We start from the raw sequence: 9,175 nt of genomic DNA, 5'->3' as shown, positions 1-9,175 counted from the left end.
AACGTGAGGAGACCGTGTGGCAGCCTTGGCTCTGAAACTCAAGTAAGCCCTCCGTCCCACCTGCACCCAGTTTCGATACGGGTGCTCACTCTCGATTTTCCGGAGCTCTCTTTTCAGTGAGCATCTGATTTCCTCCTGAACGTCCCGTGTACATGCAGACCTTGGAGGTGCTGTCTGCTGGCTTCACAGATGCAACTCTGCTCTCCCTGTGGCTGCGGCCCCGTCTCCCAGGCTTCTGGGGGGTGAGGCGACGCCCCGTGTTTAGGGAGGAGAAGAACAAAAAACGTGCTTTTGGAAGAGAAGCAAGTAAGCGAAGTATGAGGATCTGGGGGACGGACTCATCATCTTCGCTTGCGTCCATGATGCAGAAGAGAAATGCTCATTGGTTTGAAACACCAGCTGGTCAACTATTCACAAACCACTTTTAGAAACTGGTAAGGTGTCCAGACATAGATCAGCAAAGGAAGTCAGCACTCTCTCCACGGGCCGTTATCGTGTGGATGGTCCTGCTCTGCACAGGTTCCTAAGCTCATCTTCCTCCCCCACTAGACTGACCATTCCGGAGAGTCAAGGACAGTATGCCATTCACCCCGGCGTTCCCAGCACCTAGCCAAGTACCGACACAGATACGCTGTTATTGTTTACTGAATTTAACTCAATTCAAAGGCTATAGGAACAGAGAAGTCACAGAAAAGGAACTACAACTAGTTAGGGGACATTTAGAATTTCTAGCAATTAAAGAAACACCACATAGAGTCACGGTGTTTAAAATGCACCAGCACTCACGTGCAATGGAAGTGGATGCACGTTCTAGAAAGCAACTTGGTAACAGGGATCGAGATCCTGAAAAATGCTATCATCTTTCACCCAATACTTCTGCTTCCAGGGATCTGTTTTATTACACTAATACTCGCCATTGGTGAAGTACCTCGCTACAACTGTGAGAAGTCTCTTTAAATGTCACTGTATCCTTTGATCCTCAAAAGACAAGGACCACAACAACCTCATGGGTAAGTAGTAGTCCCATTTTCAGAATGAGAAGTAGAGGTTCCCAACATTAGCTCAAATATGGAAGACCAGGACAGCCATGTGGCTGGAATAGCGGAGCCATGACTCAAACCAGATCTGTGGGCATTTTCTTCTATATTGCATTGCAACGTTATCACCTTAAATAGCCTGTGTGTTTTCTACACCAGCTGATTCGTTTCAGTCTATCTAAAATTCAAGTTCGAAGTTATCTAAATAAACCACAGAAGAAAATAATTAACTGGGGAACATCAGTTTAATGGAATATTATGGGTTAAAACTCGTATTTAAAAAGACCGTGAAATACCACAGAAAATATTTAAGATACAATGTTAAGCAGAAAACAAAACTGTGATTGCACTGTGATTTCAATTAGAAAAGTAAGTTTATATGTAGAAAAAAGCCTCTAAGGAATACTCTAGAATTATGGGACCTAAGACTATGAAAGATAGTTTCCCTTATTCTGATATCTTGTTTTCACTAATGTATTTCTCGAATTTTGACTGTTAGTTTTAAAGGCAACTGTCGATTTCACCGTAAGGCAGGCATGATACATATTATAGGATTATAGGATGCTTGTTAAAAAGAGAGAGCTTTATAAGGAAATACCACTTTACCCCCGTTACTGGAGACGTCTGCACTTAAAAGCCAGCAGAGTCTGAGTGGCGGGTGATTCATATGTCGTGGATCAACACCTAATTACAAGGCTATGGCAGTAAGCTGAAAGGAGGCAGAAACAGTCCTGGCTCGATCCTGGCTCGGCATCGCCTTGGTCTCCCCTTCTGATGAACCGAAAAGCCAGGACTTACCAGGAAGAGAGAGCCTGGGGCATTTGCTTCCCAGCGGCACGTATGGCCCTCGCCCACTTCTTGCTGGAGTTTTCTTGGACCACTCTGTTTGCCGGGCTGCTCTGCTTGATCTCAGTCTAGCTTAACAGCCATGGGACATAGGGCAGATTAATTTATCCAAGCCTCAATTTATTTATCACGAAAATGGGACTGAGAGTAACTGGCTTCTATTTATGTTAGGCACTTAGTGTTATTTCTGGCCAATAAATGTTTAATGAAGGGTAGTTACTATTATTAGCATTATTACAGTGGCGATAATAAAGAAAACTGTGCTGCTAATAATAGAGCCACCTGATTTAAAATTAGTACATTCCAGCAGACCCAGTGCTATTGATAAATGTTGTTTACCAGCAAGAGTCTGTTTCCAGCTCTTTCTCCCCCCTTCCCCGCTTCATTTGAAGAGCAGGGCATCTTTCTACACATCTGTTCCTATCTTTGGCCACCCAAACACACGTGCGTGTGCATACATACATATACACACACACACACACACACCCCTGATTCCTCCTACAAGATCAGTTAGGAACACTCCAGAATTAGACTTGGCTCCCCCACGTTCCAAACACGTGACTTCGGGCAACTTAAAGATCTTTTGGCACCTCTCGTTCCATGTCTTTGAGACTGAGCTAACAGCAGAGCTGACTTTGCGATCAGTAAGGGGGCTAGCACGGGGAAGCATTCGGAACAGCATGGGCAGGCAGCACGTGGTCACTGAGTGCTGTCCTTTGTTTTCATCAAGATGCTGATTGTTCATAACAGGCAGACAGGCTGTAGCTATTAGAAAAGTTTCACTTAATCACCTTGACAACAAAAGGGAACAGAAATAAAAAGAATATAAGAAGTTTGCGATGACACAATACCCAGATATTTGGTTAAACATTATTCTAAATGTTTCTGTTAAGGTAGTTTTGTTTTTGTTTTTGTTTTTGTTTTGGATGAGGTTAACATTTAAATCAGTGGACTTTGAGTCAAGCAGATTACCCTCCCTACTGTGAATGGGCCTCGTCTAATCAGTTGAAGGACTTAATCACCCAAAAAGGCTGACCCGCCCTAAGCAAGAGGGAATTCTATAAGCAGATGACTTTTGGACTTGAACTGCAACTCTCCCCTGGCCTCCAGCCTGCCAGCCTACCTCACAGATGTACTTAGAAAGCCTCCACAATCACATGAACCAGTTCCTTAAAACAAAGCCCTATCTGTGTACACACACACACACACACACACACACACACATGCAATCACATACACACACTCTGTTGGTTCTGTTTCTCTGCATAAAGCCAATACCAACTCAAAACCAGTGTGGTTTACATAGGACAGGTGGGGTCTTGTCCAATCCTGGGATGCTTACTCTGTGCTCACAGACTTGCCCTTCTACACCTTGGCCCAGGAGCACACTCCTCAAGGATTAGCACCATGAAGGCAGCAACAGTGTCTCATACTCTTCAGGCTCTCCAGAATTTTCTTGATGGTCCCTCATGCCTTAATCCATTGGCTCTCAAACTGGAGGATGAGCAGAATCCCCTGGAGGGCTTGGAAAGAGATTGCTTAGCCCCAGCCGGGAGTACCTGATTCAGTCGATCAGGAGCGGGCACTGAGCCCCCAGGTGATGCTGATGCAACTGGTGGGGGGCCACACTGAGAACCAGTGCCCCAAACCCAGCCAGGGGAGAAGCCGCAGCACACAGAAACACGCCTCTTACTTAACTGAGGCCCAGGAGTGACATCACTTCAATTCAATTCAATTTCGCAGGGGCTGGTCACAGGGACCCCAACCCCCGCCCCAACGGGCAGCACCGACTCTATCAGCCATGGCGGGGAGCGGGCACTCTGTGCCAGGGTCTTGTCCTTCTTTGACAGAACTAGTGTCCTTGTTAGGAATCTTCCTGGAAGGCCGTGTTCCCTTCCTCCAGATCTTATGTCAGTGGTGTTTGCTTTGCACACGTAGGCTGAGGGTTACATCCTCTCTTGTCACCTTTCTTATTCGGAGCCACTGATGAAGGGAAAGGAGGAGTGCTCAAACCAGGGCAGGTGCCGCAGGGAGGACCGTGGTCTGCAGGAACACTGGGACGGGGAGGCTCGGCTCGCAGTCTGGCCTCTGAGGACCCTGACAGAGAAACACCCCGGCGTGGAGATCAGTGACTGAAGGAAGCCTGCATGGGAAGGGGTGTGCTCACTCGCAACTACTCCTTCTCTTCCACGAAGTAAAGCTGAGGGTGCTGGTTGCTGGGCCACCGTAACAAAGCACCACAAATGGGGCTTAAACAACAGAGTTGCTTTCTCACAGTTCTGGAGGTCAGGAGTCTGACACCGAGGTGTCATCGAGGTGTTGGCAGGTTTGGTGACCCCCGAGGCCTGTCTTCCTGTGTCCTCACATGGTCGTCCCTCTGCATGTGTCTGTGTCCTTTCCCCCTTGATTTATAAGGATTCTGATCCCATTGGATTAGGGCCCAGCCTGGAGACACCATTGTACTGAATGGCCTCTTTCAAGACCCAATCTCCAAATCCAATTACATGTTGAGGTGCTAGGGATTGGGACTTCCATGTAAGAATTCGGGGGTCACAACTCAGCCCATAACACTGAGGATAAGACACAGCTTGTACTTCTCACAGTCACTGTGTGACTTACAACATGTGGATTCAAGTTTTTTCCAGCAAAGAAAATCTAAATCTGGCCGGCTGGTTGGTCTCGGTTGCTTCCTTCGCCTCAGATTACAGTTTTCAGACCTGATTGTCAGCAGCCAGCCCACTGTCGCAGGTGGAAACGTCCATCAGGCAGACCATCTCTGGGAGATGTGGGGGAGGTGCTTTCTTGTCATCGTTTAAAGCAAGAACCACAGCCACACCGGGGCGCCTGGGTGGCTCAGTCGGTTAAGCGTTTGACTGATTCTTGGTTTCTGCTCAGGTCGTGATCTCAGGGTTGTGAGATCAAACCCCACATTGGGCTCCCTGCTCAGCAGGGAGTCTGCTTCTCTTCTCTCTCTCCCTCTGCCCCTCCCCCCACTCATGCACTCTCTCTCTCTAAAATAAATAAATAAATCTTAAAAAAAAACAAAAAGCAAGAGCCACAGCAAACATTGGCCGAGCAAACACACACCAGCTTCCAACTTGAGAGCTGCAGTAACCCTCATAGGCGAGCAGAGGCCATCGTGCCCCTTTAAAGCACCTGCTCAAAGCGCCTAAAATCATATGCTGTAAGCGTTGCCATCAATGAAACTTAAAGCCCTTGGAGAGAGGAACAAACTAATACAGAGGCCTCCTTCCAGATTTGAGCTGCGAGGTTCCACACATTCCCCATCAGCTTTCAGCCATGCCTGCCTCTTGCAAAGCAGAAGGAGCTGCGGGGCTGGTTTGGTCAGAACCCTCCAGCTGTGTGTTTCTTCCCGGCCAGGGTAAGGCGCCCCAGGGAAGAAGGTCAGGAAACGGCCCATGGCCTTTTCTGCCCACAGATGTCCCCCCCTCCAGTATTTTCCCCGTTCCTGAGAGGCATTACAAGCTCCTCTTTAAAATTCAAGATGTCCACAGAGCATCAAGCCTCCCTTACATCTGAGTGTAAACTACATTAATCACATCATCTTCTGCATTAGTTGAGTAGTGCTGTGTGTTTCAAAAAGGGACAATTTGGATGAAGTGGATGGGAGGAAGTTTTGGATCCATCTGGATGAAGTCAATGCCTTTGACCCAAGCAAGGCAGGCTGGGGACCACAGACTTCTGGGTGGTAGGGACACAGAGGTAAGAGGAAGGCTCAGAGGAATAGGGAGGACAGCTGGCCAGGAGGGAGTCCCTTGAAATCTCACCTGGAAGCTTTGGGATTAAGTGGTTCAGCCCTGAAAAATGTCACCTGTGATGTACAAGGTCCTGGTCCAAATATCCGAAGTTGAGAATAATGCAAAGGTAGGCAAATCTCAGGCTGGTGTCCGTTTCTGCACTGGGAGCACCTTACTGTGGTAGACTGAATAATGGTCCCCAAAGGTCTTAATCCCTGGAACCAGTGAAAAATTTTTTATATGGTGACAAGTCTTCGTAGACGTGATTAAGTTAAAGTTGAGATTGGGGAAATTATGTGGTGGCCATAAATGCAATCATACGTGTCCTTGTAAGAGAGAAAAAGAGTTATATTTGATACAGAAGAATAAAACAATGTGACCACTGAAAGGAGATGCTACATTGTTCATGTTAAAGGTGGAGGAGGTAGCTGAGATCCAAAGAACACACTCTAGAGCAAGTGAGAACAAGGCAATGGATTCTCTCCTACAGCCTCTGGAGGGAACATGGTGCCCCCAACACAATGATTTTGGCCCAGTGAATCTGATTTCAGACCTCTGATCGCCAGACGACAAGAGGACATATGTATGTTGTTTTAAGTCAACCAATTTATAATTATTTGATGCAGCAGCAATATAAAACTGATATATTTATATGTACCCAAATAAAGAAAATCCAGAAGAATAGAAGAGAAAGTTTGGAAAGAAGTTCAGTGCAGCTGAAATTTAATGTATCCCCTTTAGTGGGCCAGACTCTGTGCTGGTTATTTTATATGGATTAGGTCTCAAACTCACAAAAACCACCCAAGAGAGGTGATATCATCACCATCATCATCACTATCTTCTTTATCATCACGATCATCATCAGCACCGTCTTCATCAGCACCATCTTCATCACCATCACCATCGTCATCATCTTCATCTTATCACCACCACCATCATCACCATTACCATCATCACCACCATCATCACACCACCACCATCATCAGTATCTTCATCATCACCACCATCACCACATCATCACCACTACAACCATCATCAGCATCACCATCTTCATCTTATCATCACTACTACCATCATCATCACCATCTTCATCACCATCACCACCATCATCACCATTATCACCACACCACCATCATCACCATCATCATCACCACAATCATCATCAGCATCACCATCTTCATCTTATCACTACCACCACCATCATCACCACCTTCATCATCATCACCACCATCATCACCATCTTCATCACCACCTTTATCTTCATCACCATCATCTTCATCACCATCATCACCATCATCACCACTATCACCATACCACCATCATCATCATCATCACCATCACCATCATCATCATCACCACAATCATCATCAGCATCACCATCTTCATCTTATCATCACTACTATCATCATCATCACCATCTTCATCATCACCACCATCATCACCATCTTCACCACCACCTTCATTTTATCACCACCACCATCATCACCATCACCACCACCACCATCATCACCATCTTCATCACCACCTTTATCTTCATCACCACCATCTTCACCTTCATCATCACCATCATCATCATTAATATTTATCATCGATATTTTTATTTTCTATTTTTGCATTGAGTTATAAAATTCTGCTCCTATTGGAACACACTGGGTTACCAATTAATGGTCTTTATGGCCTGAAAACAAAGTGAAGCACCCACGTTTGAAGAGCAACAGAGCAGGTGTTTTGGTAGCAACCTGAGAAGCGCAGCCCACAGATGAATGTGATGGGTGGTCCCACAAACACTATTCATACAGAAATTAACATGGTAAAATGCTATAAATAACTCCCCGTTCAGCACCATCTTGCCCAAAAGAAATTGTTTCTGCAACATCAACTCCTGGTAGCAACTTTGCTATGTCTGAGTTGCCATTTCTCAAAATAATGTCCTTTTATCCCACTTGGGACCTGTCACCTGGAACAAAGAAGGTCTTTATGAGTCCCGGGAAATGAGAGAATTTTCTCCACAAACTATATTTTTCTGTACTTGTTCCCTACCCTGATATAATATGAGATTAACCTACTAGAGAAGTTGAATTTCACACACCCCCCGAAAAGAAATGAGGATTTGCTCATACCAGAAGGGAAAAATCCAAATGATACAAAAAGTAAAATCTGAGATGAAAAAAAATTATTTTTTAAAATAAATAAGTTTTTATGAATTTTATTTCAAAATTTATACTTTCATAAATAAGAGTTCTTCATGACACCGAGAGTTACTCAGATATGATGTTTCTGTCTGGTCAAAAGTTCTTAAGATCTCTCACAAGTCCTGGGTCTAAGGAATTCTCCCTCTTATCCCTCAAAATCGGTATTTGTCTTGTGATATAAAGAGGTCGAAGTTCCCTAAATGGATCGATACATTAAAATTAAGTCCAATAAAAGTAGCAATAATTATGACACCTTACACTACTTAGCAATTCCCACATGCCAGGCAATATTCCAGGCCTTCACCGACAGTGACTCTTTACGCTTCCCATTATGAGAAAGTACTTCTATCACCTCTGTTTCACAGATGAGGGAACTGAGGCACAGAGCTAGTAAGAGGCAGAATTCTATGCTAAGGATATTGGCCCCAGAGTCTTCTTAAACACAATGTTTTAACATCTCAACAAAGTTCTAAAAGGACTTTCAGAGAAATGTGGATATCTTACCTTATAATTTACCCAAACGCCTAAAGAGGCGAGAGGAGGAGGACTCACCCTATCAGAAAAGCAGACTAATTATAAAGCCACGGTCACAGAGCCAGAGGCGTGCTGAGGCCGGGACACATGAGCGGGCCTCCGGGACAAACAAGAGATGCTGTAAAAGACCTGCACATATGTGAACAGCCATACGCACGAGGGAGGTACGGCGAACCCAGGGAGAGATGCCCAATGACCGAAGCTGGGATGATTTGCTATCCCCATGGAGGCAAATGAAGTCAAATCCCTGCCTCTCGCCAGACAAAAATCCACCCCAGATGAATTAAGGACTTAATGAAATGAAAGCCAATACAAACTATTCTAGAAAAAAAATAGGAAAACTTGTGGGAGGAAGCCCTTTTTTAAGGTGCAAAACACTAATCAAAAATTATGAAATGACTCTAAGATCACCTATTCCTCAAGGAAAGTACCAAGAAGGTGAAATACAAGCCTCAACTGGGAAAATATTTAAAGTACTTACAACCATATAACAAGGGATTAGCATAAACAATATATAATTAACTCTAAAACAGAGAGAGAGAGAAGAAAGTAAACAATCCAATAATAATAACAAGTGGGCTGGAGGCATCAGCAGGCATCTCACAGAACTGACAACAAGCATGGTCCACACATGTTTAAAGATGCTCAACCTCGTTAGTTAAAAGGGAAGTGTAGATTTCACACGAAATTGGTAAACATTAGGAAGTCTGACAATACCAAGTGCTGGCCAGGACCTGGAGTACTGGGAATGAAAATATGCTTCTGCTGCTAGTACACGTTTGTACAAAAATCCCAAATAGGTGGAATA

This window comes from Ursus maritimus, unplaced genomic scaffold, assembly GCF_017311325.1.
Source record: "Ursus maritimus isolate PB19 unplaced genomic scaffold, ASM1731132v1 scaffold_4, whole genome shotgun sequence".
NCBI classification, from domain to species: Eukaryota; Metazoa; Chordata; class Mammalia; order Carnivora; family Ursidae; genus Ursus; species Ursus maritimus.
This window is presented reverse-complemented; position numbering follows the sequence as displayed.